The following is a 13002-nucleotide window of genomic DNA, read 5'->3' on the forward strand; positions in this document are numbered from 1 at the left end:
TTAGGTAGTCAAGGCTTCCTCTGATGAATAGAGGAGGTATCACTCTCCCACCAGTTTTCCCCCTGAGTAAAGTTGCTGAGATGGCATTGGCTGTGCAGCTTGAGTTTTAAAAATTTTCTACAGTGTACCATTTCAAAGTTGTATATGTTTTCTCAATATGATTAGGTAATACACAGTGCTATGCTTAAAAAAAGGGAATTGTGCACTCACAGAGAATAAAATGATCCATTAGAATAATACATGTATTAACGCAGAATTTAGATGAATATTTAATATTACAAGAATATCACTTTGAGTTACAGTTGACTTATACATGCAATCCCATTGACTTTAATCAAGGGAAAAATTTGCTACTTCTCTTTTCTTTAACAAATTGTTCATTAAATGGTTGTGACTTCTCTACTAAATGATGTGGCACTTGGAAAGACCAGTATCTTCATTGGTCATTTATGATTTCTGCTGAAAATCTCCATTGGAGTGGCAATTTTGCCTTACATTAGTGAATATACTAATGGAATTACCCTCTTTTGATGACACCAAGCTGAGTGGTGCAGTCGACAGGCCAGAGGCATGGGATGCCATCCAGAGGGACCTGGAGAAGCTGGAGAAGTGGGCCCGTGTGAACCTCATGAGGTTTAACAAGGCCAAGTGCAAGGTCCTGCACCTGGGTCGGGGCAACCCCCAGTATCAATACAGGCTGGGGGATGAAGGGGTTGAGAGCAGCCCTGCCCAGAAGGACTTGGGGGTACTGGGGGATGAAAAGCTGGACAGGAGCCAGCAATGTGCGCTCGCAGCCCTTCTAGGCCAATCGTATCCTGGGCTGCATCCAAAGAAGCGTGGCCAGCAGGTTGAGGGAGCTGATTCTGCCCCTCTACTCTGCTCTGGCAGTACCCCACCTGGAGTACTGTGTCCAGCTCTGGAGCCCTCAGCATAAGAAAGACACGGAACTGTTGGAGCGGGTCCAGAGGAGGGTCACAAAAGTGATCAGGGGGATGGAACACCTCTCCTATGAAGAAAGGCTGAGAGAGTTGGGGTTGTTCAGCCTGGAGAAGAGAAGGCTTCAGGGAGACCTTCTTGCAGCCTATCAGTACTTCAAGGGGGGCTTATAAAAAAGATGGTGGCAAACTTTTTAGCAGGGCCTGTTGTGACAGGACAAGGGGGAATGGCTTTAAACTGAAGAGGGGTAGATATAGACTAGATATAAGGAAGAAATTTTTTATGCTGAGGGTGGTGAAACCCTGGAAGAGGTTGCCCAGAGAGGTGGTGGATGCCCCATCCCTGGAAACATTCAAGGCCAGGTTTGACGGGGCTGTGAGCAACCTGATCTAGTTGAAGCTGTCCCTGCCCATGGCAGGGGGGTTGGACTAGATGATGTTTAGAGGTCCCTTCCAACCCAAACTATTCTATGATTCTATGATTCTCTTGGGCCACTTTTCCCTTTGCAACAACATTTTCCATGTTTTGTTTTAATTTTATTTCTGCTCCTTCAGGCCGGTTTTCTAATGAGTTTCTGTGTGAGGTGCAAGGGCTTAGGTATCTGGATGCTGCAGGCAATACAGTGCTATTCTGTAAATCCAGTGCCTACTTACATTGTGTTAGAGGACGCAAGGTCATAGACCAAATGAATTTAACAAACTTACTGTGTAATAATGTCCTCACAGTGAAACACATACAGCATCTTGTTGCTATTAAGAAATTGGTTAATTAAAATAAGAAAAACAATTCGAATTGGGTGCTATAATAGTGGTCATAACATCAAAGAAGGATCAGGGTCTGCAATTTGGCTCAGGTCCTAAAGATAGTTCACAAAGCTCTGTGGATACTTTAGTAAATTCCTAGGCATCAGCAGTATTTGTAGGCAACAAGATTGGAGGCTTTAATGTCTGTACATATTTTGTGATATGAAAATGTTGCAAAATCATTTTACATGGTTTGATCCTCATGGCACTAATGATGACACTTTCATTGATGGCTTGAGTGAGTGAGTGCAGCCTTTTTAACCTGGTAAAATAGTTAAGGTGTTCACCAGTGTTTGGACCAGCTCTTACAAATACTGTATCCCCTTGACTATCATTTGTGTTAACAGGTGATGTGGACACTGAGTACTTGGATCTGCGCTGATGGGGTCGATATTACCAGATGCTCAGTGATCCTATGAGATGCTGAGAGATTTCTAGTGAAGGCAGTGAGAGGCAGAGTGTCAGCTCCTGGCTGGCTTGAGCCTTTGCAGAACACAAATTAGGTCCTATCTGTTTCTCTGCACTTTTGCTGAAAATGCTCGCTCTTTCATGCTGGCTAGTTATTGCTCTGCTTTATTATTGCTTAGGACAAAGTAACAGAGTAATCAAAGTCAGTCTTTTTATAATCATATCGGAGTAGTGATTTAGTGGGACATCATATTTTTCTGGGGGGATTTTACAAAGCTTGTTTTAGTCATCTGGAATAGAAACATACAAAGCAGTGCAGTCCCAGTACCCAGTTAAAGATCGTTGGAACAAATACGCAACTTCATATATAATAGAGTTGGACAGTTTATTTATTTGGAACAAAGTACTGAAGAATTGCTCCAATTAGAGTGATATTTGTCCAGACCATCTTTGTTGAACTTGAAAAGAAAATACTCTGCTCTTCTTGCTGCTCTTTTCTGGGTTTTTCTTTTTCTTCTCGCACTTCCTTAATCTCCTGGCTTGCTTGCTTTCACAGCTACTGCAAGCCACGCAATTTAAGAAAAGACCTACAAATTGGGCTGTTGTGTTTGTTACTATACATCTTTACTCAAACAAAACAAAAGGCAGTGTTTGAAGATAGACAGAGCCTGCTGACATCACCATGGAGGTCTTTCCGAGGGCCTGGAAACCCATCTAGAGTAGGGGGGAAAACAGGAGGACGCACACTTTTTTTCTCCACTCTTTATTCACACAGAAAACATCAGGGTTTGAGCACTGTCTGTGTCTGGCAATCTCCTTCTGGACATGAACATTGTGTGCAAGACCACAACAGGAAAAGATGGCATACTCTTGAAACTGAAGACAGGTCTTTAAGAAGATAATGATCCATGGAGATTCTGCCCTGCTGGCAGCCAGTGTAGTCCTTAGCACCGCAGACCTGGTTCTTGGTGCCTCTTCCAGATTCCTCCTGCCTGCAGTGCTCGCTTCTGCTGCCAGTTTCCTGGCATGTGGCTGTATGAGCTGCAGCTGCAGTGGAGGTCCTCATTCTGTTTCTCAGCGTGGATTGCAGATTTCAGCCCTGCAGCAAGAGCAATCCCAGAAGTTTCCTGGGAGGTGTACAAACTCAGGGGCTGGTAGTGTTTGTCAGGAGAGGGCATGGGCCTGGGAGATGCCCCACAGGTGCTTCATCCCTCAGGACCTGCCCATTCCCATGTAAATCATAGCAGAGTTCAGATTTAATTTTGTTTTCTTCACATAAATCTTACTTAAATTTAAAGCTTATAGCTAAGTCTACCTCTTTCTGCTATGCAGAATACAGGATGAAGATAACATGTTCCCTTAAAAATAGGATGATGTTCTGGAGGGCTGCAAAGACCCATGAGCTGTACAAATAATAACTGTAAACCTCCTGAGACTCTTGGTAATATTTTAACCAGTCATCCTTCTTCAGGCTAGAGAAAAAAAACCTGTCTCACCCTGCATCTGCACACATAGTACTAGTATGATTCATCACGCTTCCCTTCTTTCTCAGAGGCTGCCTTCACAACCGTTTGGTCCTCATATGTTCTTTCACAGAACTGAATTGGGCATCTTTTCAGAATTACAGAGCAAAATGTTCACACCATAATCACAAGATGGAAGAAGTTGGGTTTTTTTCAGGCACTTGGGCATATGCATTTTGTTTCCTGGAACATATTTCCAGCTTCAGTGGTGGATATGGTACTCACTAAAGGGTTAATGACTTCTCTGCAGTTGCTAGGTAGTGCTGTCTTGTCATTGGGACCACTTACTAGTTAGTGACAGCCTTTCTGATGATGTAATGCTTAAATAGTAATTGTGGAGTGCATTAAATTACCTTTTTATTTTTCTTGTTTCCTTTAGAAAGCTAGGCAATGAAACATAAAGCCTGCAGCATTGTGATATTATGGCTGCATGGATAAATCAACCAAAAGCCGGAAAATACAGAAGCTGAACATTAGTCTAAGGAGACATCTTCAGCTCTGAGAGAGTGAGCTCTCTTGCTCATGTATTGTAATACAGCTTTTGGTAGAAAGTACTGTTGCTTCATAGTTCTTGGACCAATGTAGGTTGAAATTGTGGGTCCAACTGACGGGTCACTACAATAGTAAATACGGAAATGTCAAATGGGCTATATTGCAGTTAAAAATTCCTTTGCTCGCTTTCATTTTTTTTTCTTATTTCTGTTTAATTCAGCTATTAGAGCCACTCTTATAAAACAACAAGCACTGTTTGGATTCAAATTACTTTTGGACACAGACCAAACTGCTTGAACCCACATGCAGACCACGGTGCAGCCAGAACCCATGTAGTTAGATCACTTCCAGAGGTGCATTCTTTGGATATCAGATCTGAAGTAATTGCTGATTTGTTCCTAGGTAACAGGAAAACACATTAAAGTGGATACAACTATTCAATAAACATTTCATTCTCACTTCTGTTCACTTCATTCGGCCAAGTGGTCCAACCCCAGATCCCTCCTTTCCTAGTCTGGGAAATACCGGAGGAGGGAGCTGAGACTGAGTGGGGTTTTACACCCTTAAAATCCTCAGAGCTTGCAAGAGCCCTTGACCTCAGCTGTGGCACACCCCACCTGTGCTTGCTCTCTCAGCCTCCTGGGACCCTCTCCTCCAAACCCCCTGCCCATCCCCAGCTTCGTGTGGACTAGGGCTGCTTTGCTGACGCCTGCCCTAAGGTTGCACAACCCCAGACAAGGCTGCTTTAAAGCGGGCACAGCACAGGCTCAGCAAGTGGTCCCAGATCAGCATGCCAATGCCTTCTTTCATGTGGCCTTTTTCTTTTTCTCCACAAACATCTCGGACTGTGAAATAGCATTGGGAGTCTGGGGACTTGGGGCAATGATAAAGTGTCTGACTATCTTTTCATGCAAGCAGGGCAAATCCACTTGTGGATGCCATCCCTGAGGCAGGATCTTACCCTAGATTAGAAAGCAATCACATAATGGAGAAGTGGATGTTTATATAGCTGGCACCATACAAATGGAGAGAGAAAGTTATGGATAAACACCAGGTTCTTTTTTTAATCTCTTTGCGTGATCGTTTATGAACCCTTTGGTCACTAGGAGAAACTGCACGCTCACTCAAACCTATATAATTGTGCTGAGCTCAGCTGATGTGCCTGGATGTTGCTGAGAGTAGCTGTCTTAACCAGCAACAGCGGCAGCCCAGCATCTTTGTACTTCCCATTTGTCAAATTAGAAGGACCTATTTCAGGCTTTCCCTTATGTATACTCCTACAGTGCCGCATTCAGTGGACACATGAAAGGAGACCAATTGCTCTTTGAGATGTGTGCGTGTGATTCAGTGCCAGGAGAGAACAAGAAGTCTGCAGGCTTCAGCACCCTACTTCTTTATGCCGCCGACAAAAGTAGCAAGAATAAAATACGCAGGCTGAAAGGAAAAGGGAAATAATTGTATCCTTACCTGAGCCCTTCTCTGTGTTTTGGGACATGCAGTCATAATAATAGTGGACACTGCATAGAAAACAATACACAGGATGAGATCATTCTTGTAGTCAGGTTCAGTACAGGTATTATTTACCAGAACCACAGTGTACAGAGACTGTTTGCAGGGCAAGTGCCTCCTACAACAGATCATTCAAATGCTTGTGGCAAGTACAGTGACTGCTGATATGAAAAAGCAGTGGTAGGAAAAGAACTGACTACAGATTGTGAACCACTTTAGATAGATTTTATTATACTAAGTTGAGTTTTAGCCTGTATGTAGGTAGCTATACTATAATAAGGATGGTGAAGTATCACCATATCTGTGAATGGCATTACCAGTCACATTTGATTCCATTTGATTAGATAGGAGATTTCATTCTACTTACTCATTTGTCTCATCTCGAAAAACATAATCCCCTTATACAAATACCCGCTATATAATGCATCATCCCAGCCACGGGAGCATGCACTGTTTTGAAGTCATCCCGTTTTGCACTCATGTTTCTCCCCACACAGACAAATGGCTGGTAAATGCCTGTTGCAGTGCTGAACGACATCCGCGGGTACTGCATCCATCCCAGAGGGCTGACAGACACGTGCGTGTGAGGTGAAGTCTGGTCTACTGATTTGCTTATTTCTCCATTTCTGAACCCATCATTAGCAGTGGTGCCATGTCTAATGCATGGGAAGCATTTGAGAGAGTTACAGAAACATTGAACGCATTAAGGGAAGAAGGTTTAGCCCCACAAATCAAGGCTTTCAGACATCATCCCAGGATCTTTCATTGTCTTCCATTTAAGTAACAAATTCACAACAAAGACTGATTAGGATGGTAAGAGATTGCACTACATTACTGCCGAAACTGAACTACCACTTTGGCACTCTTTAAAAATACTTTTCCCTCTAAGGATCAGTGCTCTCCGCAAACACCAGTTACACCAACATACACTGAGAAGTGTACTGACTGACCTTCCTGCCTGCAATGCCAGCAATCACTACTACCCCTGCCTTCCAGACAAAGGACATAGCATGCCAGCAGTCCACCTGTCCTCTTCCTCTAAATCTTGGCACAAATTGTGGCCCAAAATTATTCACCTGGTCTGTGATGCATGTAACCGCAGATAGCTACAGTCACCCGAGTACCACCTGAAGCAGTCCTGGCAGTGCTGCTCGCAGGTACTTGTGTGCAGCTCCTGCGTTTGGGCCTCCACAAGCAAGCAGCGTTTCCTCTTCAGTTTCCTTTGGCTTGGGAGGGGCTGAACATCGTTCTCATTCACTGGCTTTGCTGGAGCAGACTCAGTCTTTGCTTTAGCTAGCACAGGAAATACATAGATCAAAACCAAATATTGGAATAAACATGTATTTCCCAGTCTCCATTTCCTAAGTGTATCTGAGCTTAGGTCAGCATCTGTCCAAGATCTTTCCCCACAGTTTGTTGCTTCTGCATGGATCCACAAATCTTCCCCCTTCTTGCAATCATTTCCTTTGACCATGTCTTGTTCTGCAAGTGACAAGGCCTTAGCTAATAGAAAAGCCTTCTCCCAAGCTTTCTTTTTCTCCTTACATGCACCCTGCCAGGTTAATGAGTTCTAGCACCAACATCTGGCTTCTGTGTTCAGCTACTGGCACTTTCTGACCTCTGCTGTGGTCAAAATATCCGCCTGGTATTACCTCCCAGCCAGCCCTTGAAGAGCCCCCTGCACAGTGGGGTGGGTGTGCAGGGGAGCCATGCGGGGAGCTGGGGGACCTGTGCCCCTACACATGCATGCGAGTCAGAGACACCCGTGGTTCTGGGCAGAAACGGGAGATTCAGGGTCCTGTGGGGAGCTCTGCTCCATATTCCTTCGCATAGCACTGTCCAGGCCTGATTCTAGACTGGGGACGCGTGTTTTGTCCACCTCCCAGTTCAGCAATGGTTCCCTTCACCTGACAAGTTATTTGTATTCTGTACATGGACTGGGGCATTCTCATCAAATAGCTGCAAAGGTTTGTTTCTGCCTCTCCCCTCCTCAATAAATCTGCAATTTGGGAAGCAGATTTCATTTTGCTGATTCTGTCTGACTGTTTATTATGCTGGATTTCTAAGGCACTTATGCTTGGCTCGGTGATTCCTCAGAAAGGGTATGGTACCTATTGTAGTTAACCCTGTAAAATGTCTAATGAATAATTAAATAGCATGTTGTCTGTAATTCAGCTTTGTCAGTTTGGTCAGTCAATTGCTGGTTGCTGCTCCTATCAGACAAAAACCTTGCTGTGAAGCTTGTTTAAAATTCAGCGTTTGCTAATTAGCATTGTTCTGAATGTAATTCTAAGTGCCACTTCTTCAGGCAATTCAAGAGAGCAATGTAGAACTTCAGTGTCTCTATGGAGACCATCTATAATTTAAAAGATAGAAACAACAGTTTAATGCCTTGTAATACTTAAAAAAATCACCAGTAGCTCTTTCCAAAATACCCCCAAAATACAAATAGGAAAAGGATTGTGCCCTACTAGTATACAAAGCCAATTTGTTGGAGATCGCTGAATTGCGATAAAGATGATTCAGTGAAACTAGTTGAGGGCTAAGTTAAAGCACCAGGATTAGTTTCAGGGGTTTAAATTAAATACTGAATAAATATTTAAAATGCAAAAGATCAAATTGTTAGGCACATGTGGCAGCTGTAAGAAGGTAAAAGCATTTTGTTGGATTTATGCACAGAAAGACCAAGAAATTAATTCAACAGCCCTGCTAACCATCTGGCTTGCAGGACCATAAGCCATGACTGATCTTGATTTCCAGGGCAGAAGCAAAGAAGGTTTGATCACCCACACTGGGCATCTTGCCTCCAGCAACGCCTTATATGCAACGCTTCAGAGAAAAACAACATTGGGCATGACAGAAAGACAGGGTCTCCTGTAAATAAGCAGTAACCACACAGGCGAGCTCTGATGAATGAGTAATGCGAGATGTATGTACAAAGCTGTACCTCCTCCTGTAGAGAAGTATTATGGCTGATCAAAACTCAGCGCTGAAGCTGGTGGTGCTGCAGCACGTCGGGGAGAGGAGAACTGACTGCCTGCAGCAGGGCACCGGGATAAACACAGCTCCTGGGGCTCTTCAGGCTTGCAGACAGCTCACCGATGCCTTGGAAACTCTGAAATCATGGACAGAGAACAGTGTTGGATATGATGTGGGGAAAATATGCAGACAGCAAAAGCCACGTTCCTTACAGCCGAGGAGCAAAGGTGAAGACTGAAGGGGTAGCAGCGAAGGTCCCAGCAGCCATGAAAGAGCCCCGTCCTGGTCCAGACCTACAGTTTGCACCTGGCAGCTTTGGGGAGCTTCCTGGTCTGGTGGCATGTCATGAAATCAGCAGGGGGGTGGGAAAGGGAAACCAAGAAAGGAAGAAGAGACAGGAGAGAGACTGGGTGGGGAGGGTGGAGAGCACAGCCCTCCTCAAAGTTGGGTCTGAGGCACCAGATACGAGAGGGGATAAGCCCCATCCCATGATGGATGGGGAAAACACAGCACCTCGCAAGACCCAGCACTGTACCAGGCAGGCTTTGGGAAAAAATGTTGTGTGCCCTGAATTTCGCAGGCAAAGGGGAACACGATGAGTACAAATCTCACCATACAACCTGCAGGAAGAGGTAGGATAAAAGGCAGGCTACTCTGCCTGAAAAGAGTAAGCAGAAGCTAAAGAAAACTTCTAAAACTGAGGCCTTTATTGCTCAAATTTCTCTATACCTTTTTCAAGGTTGCCTTGCAGTTGGGAGCTTCTGCTCTCCTAGTGTGAAATATCCTAAAATAAATAACGCTTTCTCCAACGATGCATTATAATCAGAGTAGGAGTTTTTAAAAAGCCAAGTGGAAATGTGTGGTCTAATTTCTAGCTGAGTTGATCAAAGATTAGTTTTCTTATATCCTTAAAGGTATTTTAATGTAGTATGATTTCTTATTATACCTTGTTAGATCACAGGAAATATTTACTACTAAAAATTATTAAGGAACACATTTTACGTTATTCATTGTCTTATTTCCTTTGCCCCTTCAGCAATAATGTTCATTAGTGTCTGTAAAAATAGACATTTAATGAGGTGTTTACTTCATTTAATTAAAGTCTAACATTTTCTGCCTGGAGTACAGTATCTACTTAGTGGTTTTTTTCTACATTAGATACACATTAACTACTTAACTGGATAATAACAGTGAACAGGGATTTTGTTCTTTAATCCCAATAATTCTGTTTTTTTCCTTATTATTCACTCATTGTTCCAGCTGATGTCAGTGGAAGGACACCTATAGGAAAAGTGTGATCAGACAACTCAATGCACTTCATATTTCATGTGCAGCAGTATTTTTCTGGAAGAAACAAATGCTTTTTGCACACCAGCTTCAGTTTTTAAGTGGCTTATGTAATTTCTTGTCTTGCAACATCTTCCTTTGGAGCACTAGGGTATATGCAGCCATGGGATGAAAGAAATGCTTTGGTCATGGCAGTTTTCAGAAGTCCTACTTGGCATATGATAAGGGATGGCTCACTCCACTGCTGCCCTCACCAGCTCGATGCTCAGCTCACTTGCTTTTGTCTCCTTTTTCCCCTTTATTTTCTTGCTGCCCCAATATGCACTCTCACTATATGTGACTAGTTATCAGAGCCTTCAGCAGTCATCTGGAAACACAGTCTTCACAGAAGCCACCAGCGTGCACTGAAATCCTGCTCCTTCCAGCTGGTAGGGTGCTGGTCCAACCAATGAGCTGTATACGCTACACCTGTTAAGCGTCTGCAAGAGCATACATAGGGTGCAGTTCTGCAATCAAATGTCCCTCTGCTCCAGCAAAGGTTAAACCAATGGTCTGTGGCTGCAAAACCATAGGTTTGAGTTCTTGCATCACAACTGTTTTGTGAGTTAAAGAGGGTAGATAGCTGGAAGCTCCATACCTCTTTCTCCCTACAAAACAGGCATGTGTACTGGGGCACAGCCGGTCACGCCAAGCCAAACAGCGGTAGAGTTGGATCAAGCCAGCTGGATTTTGACAAAAGCCTTACCCCCAAATATCAATCTTTCTTAATTAGCCAACATTTAGCCTGAAATTATGCCTCATCAACACAGCCATATTCCTGTTGAACTTTTTTCTTTTCTGGTGGATCAGCATTACTTGACTGCAAAAAAAAAAAAAAAAAAAAAAAGGCAAAGAAATACCCCATCAAAAATGATACCTCCTTCCACCCCCAGCTCCAGCGAGGGAATGTTTCATGGATCAACGCACCTGGAATCAGCTGGAGTTTGTACAACAAAGGCATCCTGCCTGGAGCAGAAGAGGCCCCACTTCTCTAACCAGATGTATGTCCATTTTGCAAACAAAAAGTTAGGTTCCCCCTTCATTCCGTTTACTTTCCTTTCTGTCTGCTGGTGTAAATAGATACAAGACATATCTTAAGAGGCTGTGTTATGCCTTCTGACCCACTGGATTGCACTTCAGATGTCTGCTTCAGACGTCTCTTTTAATATCATGTCTCTTCCACTTCAGACTAGGTCAGCTATTATTGTGTTGAGAATATTAGAAGTGTTTTTAAAAATGTAGTAAATTAAAACCTACCATTTCTTACGTGTCTCTTCTTCCTTTCCAATGAGATTGTTTGGGCAATGCATCATAAAAAATGCCTCAGTACAGTGATGTATGGCACTAATCTGTCATGCGAGCACTATCTTTTTGGTGATATATTAGAACAATGCATCATTAAAACATCATTGATGTAGATATATATTACTCAGCTACCGACTGGCTAGCAACAATATATATATGGGGACTTAGATGGGTTTAATGTATTAAATCAAAAGTGCATGATTTGAATCTAAAATAATAATAGCTGAATGCTGTTAAGAATGGTGTGAAGTCGTATATTAATAGGTATAATGAGAGCCTCCGCAAGACATGTCAATTAAAAAAAAAAATGCTGGTTTAATGAAGTGATGGAAGCTGCCCTTCTGCCACCTACATTGTTCTCCTGTTCCAGAATGGGCCAGAAAGAAAAGAAAAAGGCAGAATGAAAAGATATAGGGCAATAGTCCAAAGGCATCACTGCCTCCCACGGCTTTGATGGGAAATAGGAAAAATAATAAAAGCAAGGGAAAATTTAAATGGAGAAAAGCAGTACCATTCTTTTAGGATTTGCTGACAGCTCTGGGTCTTTTTAATATCCCTGGCTTTGAAGTTAAAATAGGGTCTCTGATCTTTAATAAACTGAAGTGAGGTGGACCACGAGTGTGGGCACTAATAAAAAGAATGAAAGGGAAGCATGACTGTATGTGATTCATTAGTTTCTAGCAAATTATGTGGCTTTGTCCTGGAGCATTTGTTAAATTCCCTGTCTTTTTCTAGAACGATTCCCTTTGCCCAAATGAAAATACGGGGTCACATCTGTTGAGGAAAAACCGTGTTGACAGAGCCCTTCGCAGACTATTTCCACTTGTGCCAGAATGTAAGATGCACCTGCAGTTTCTGGATGTTGTCAGCTCTTCCTGACCTCCCATCTTTTGGAAATATTCAAGAAATACTCAGGAGGTTGGGGAGAGGCCGTTGCATTCTTCTATATGGGTCCTTTCTGCCTCCAAGTGCAAGCTAAAGGCAGAAGCTATGTTACAAACCTCTGCCAGCTCTGGTTCCTTTGCGGGGGATGTTTTTGGTTTTGTAGGGATTCTCAATGACCTGAAAGCTAACTTTTGGGGTTTTTTCATCATCTGCTTTTCATTTTACATGGTAAGAACACTCTACATGGTTAATAATTTCATCTCGTAACACACCTTTGAACCATAGAAAAATTAAATAATTTTTCAGAAGCTTATTACAGCAAAGCATAACAACTGTTTTATCCAAGCCCAAGGAGCATATTGGTGTCAGAGCTGGGACTGCGGTCAGTAGGCTCCTTCCACATTTTCCTAGACTTTAAACCATATTTACCTTCCAGAACTTCCAGCGGTCCTTCACATTTGTTAACCATTTTTTATCAGTCTGATTTCTTGTATTACCACATCACTAGCTTAACCAAACTTTCAGGCCCACTATCATAGCACAGCAGATTCAGGTCAGTAATATACAATATAAATCGCTTATTCCCAATCTATCTTTATTCCTAAAGAGCAAAGTGGATGATTATCCCACAAAGAAGCATTCTGTGGTCAGGGTTTGGAAAGGATAATCCAAACTCCAGAGTAACCTCTAAGGTGCAGATGTACCCTGGTCTGCAAAATGAGAAAGCTACCTACTAATATCAGACTGAAATCAGGATATATTGTGGTTCAGTGATGAAACTGCAAGTTGTTCGGCTATATTAACAGAAGGAGAGAGACACGGGAGCGGGGAGCAGC

The sequence above is a fragment of the Pygoscelis adeliae genome, unplaced genomic scaffold, assembly GCF_000699105.1.
Source record: "Pygoscelis adeliae isolate BGI_AS28 unplaced genomic scaffold, ASM69910v1 Scaffold71, whole genome shotgun sequence".
Lineage (NCBI taxonomy): Eukaryota > Metazoa > Chordata > Aves > Sphenisciformes > Spheniscidae > Pygoscelis > Pygoscelis adeliae.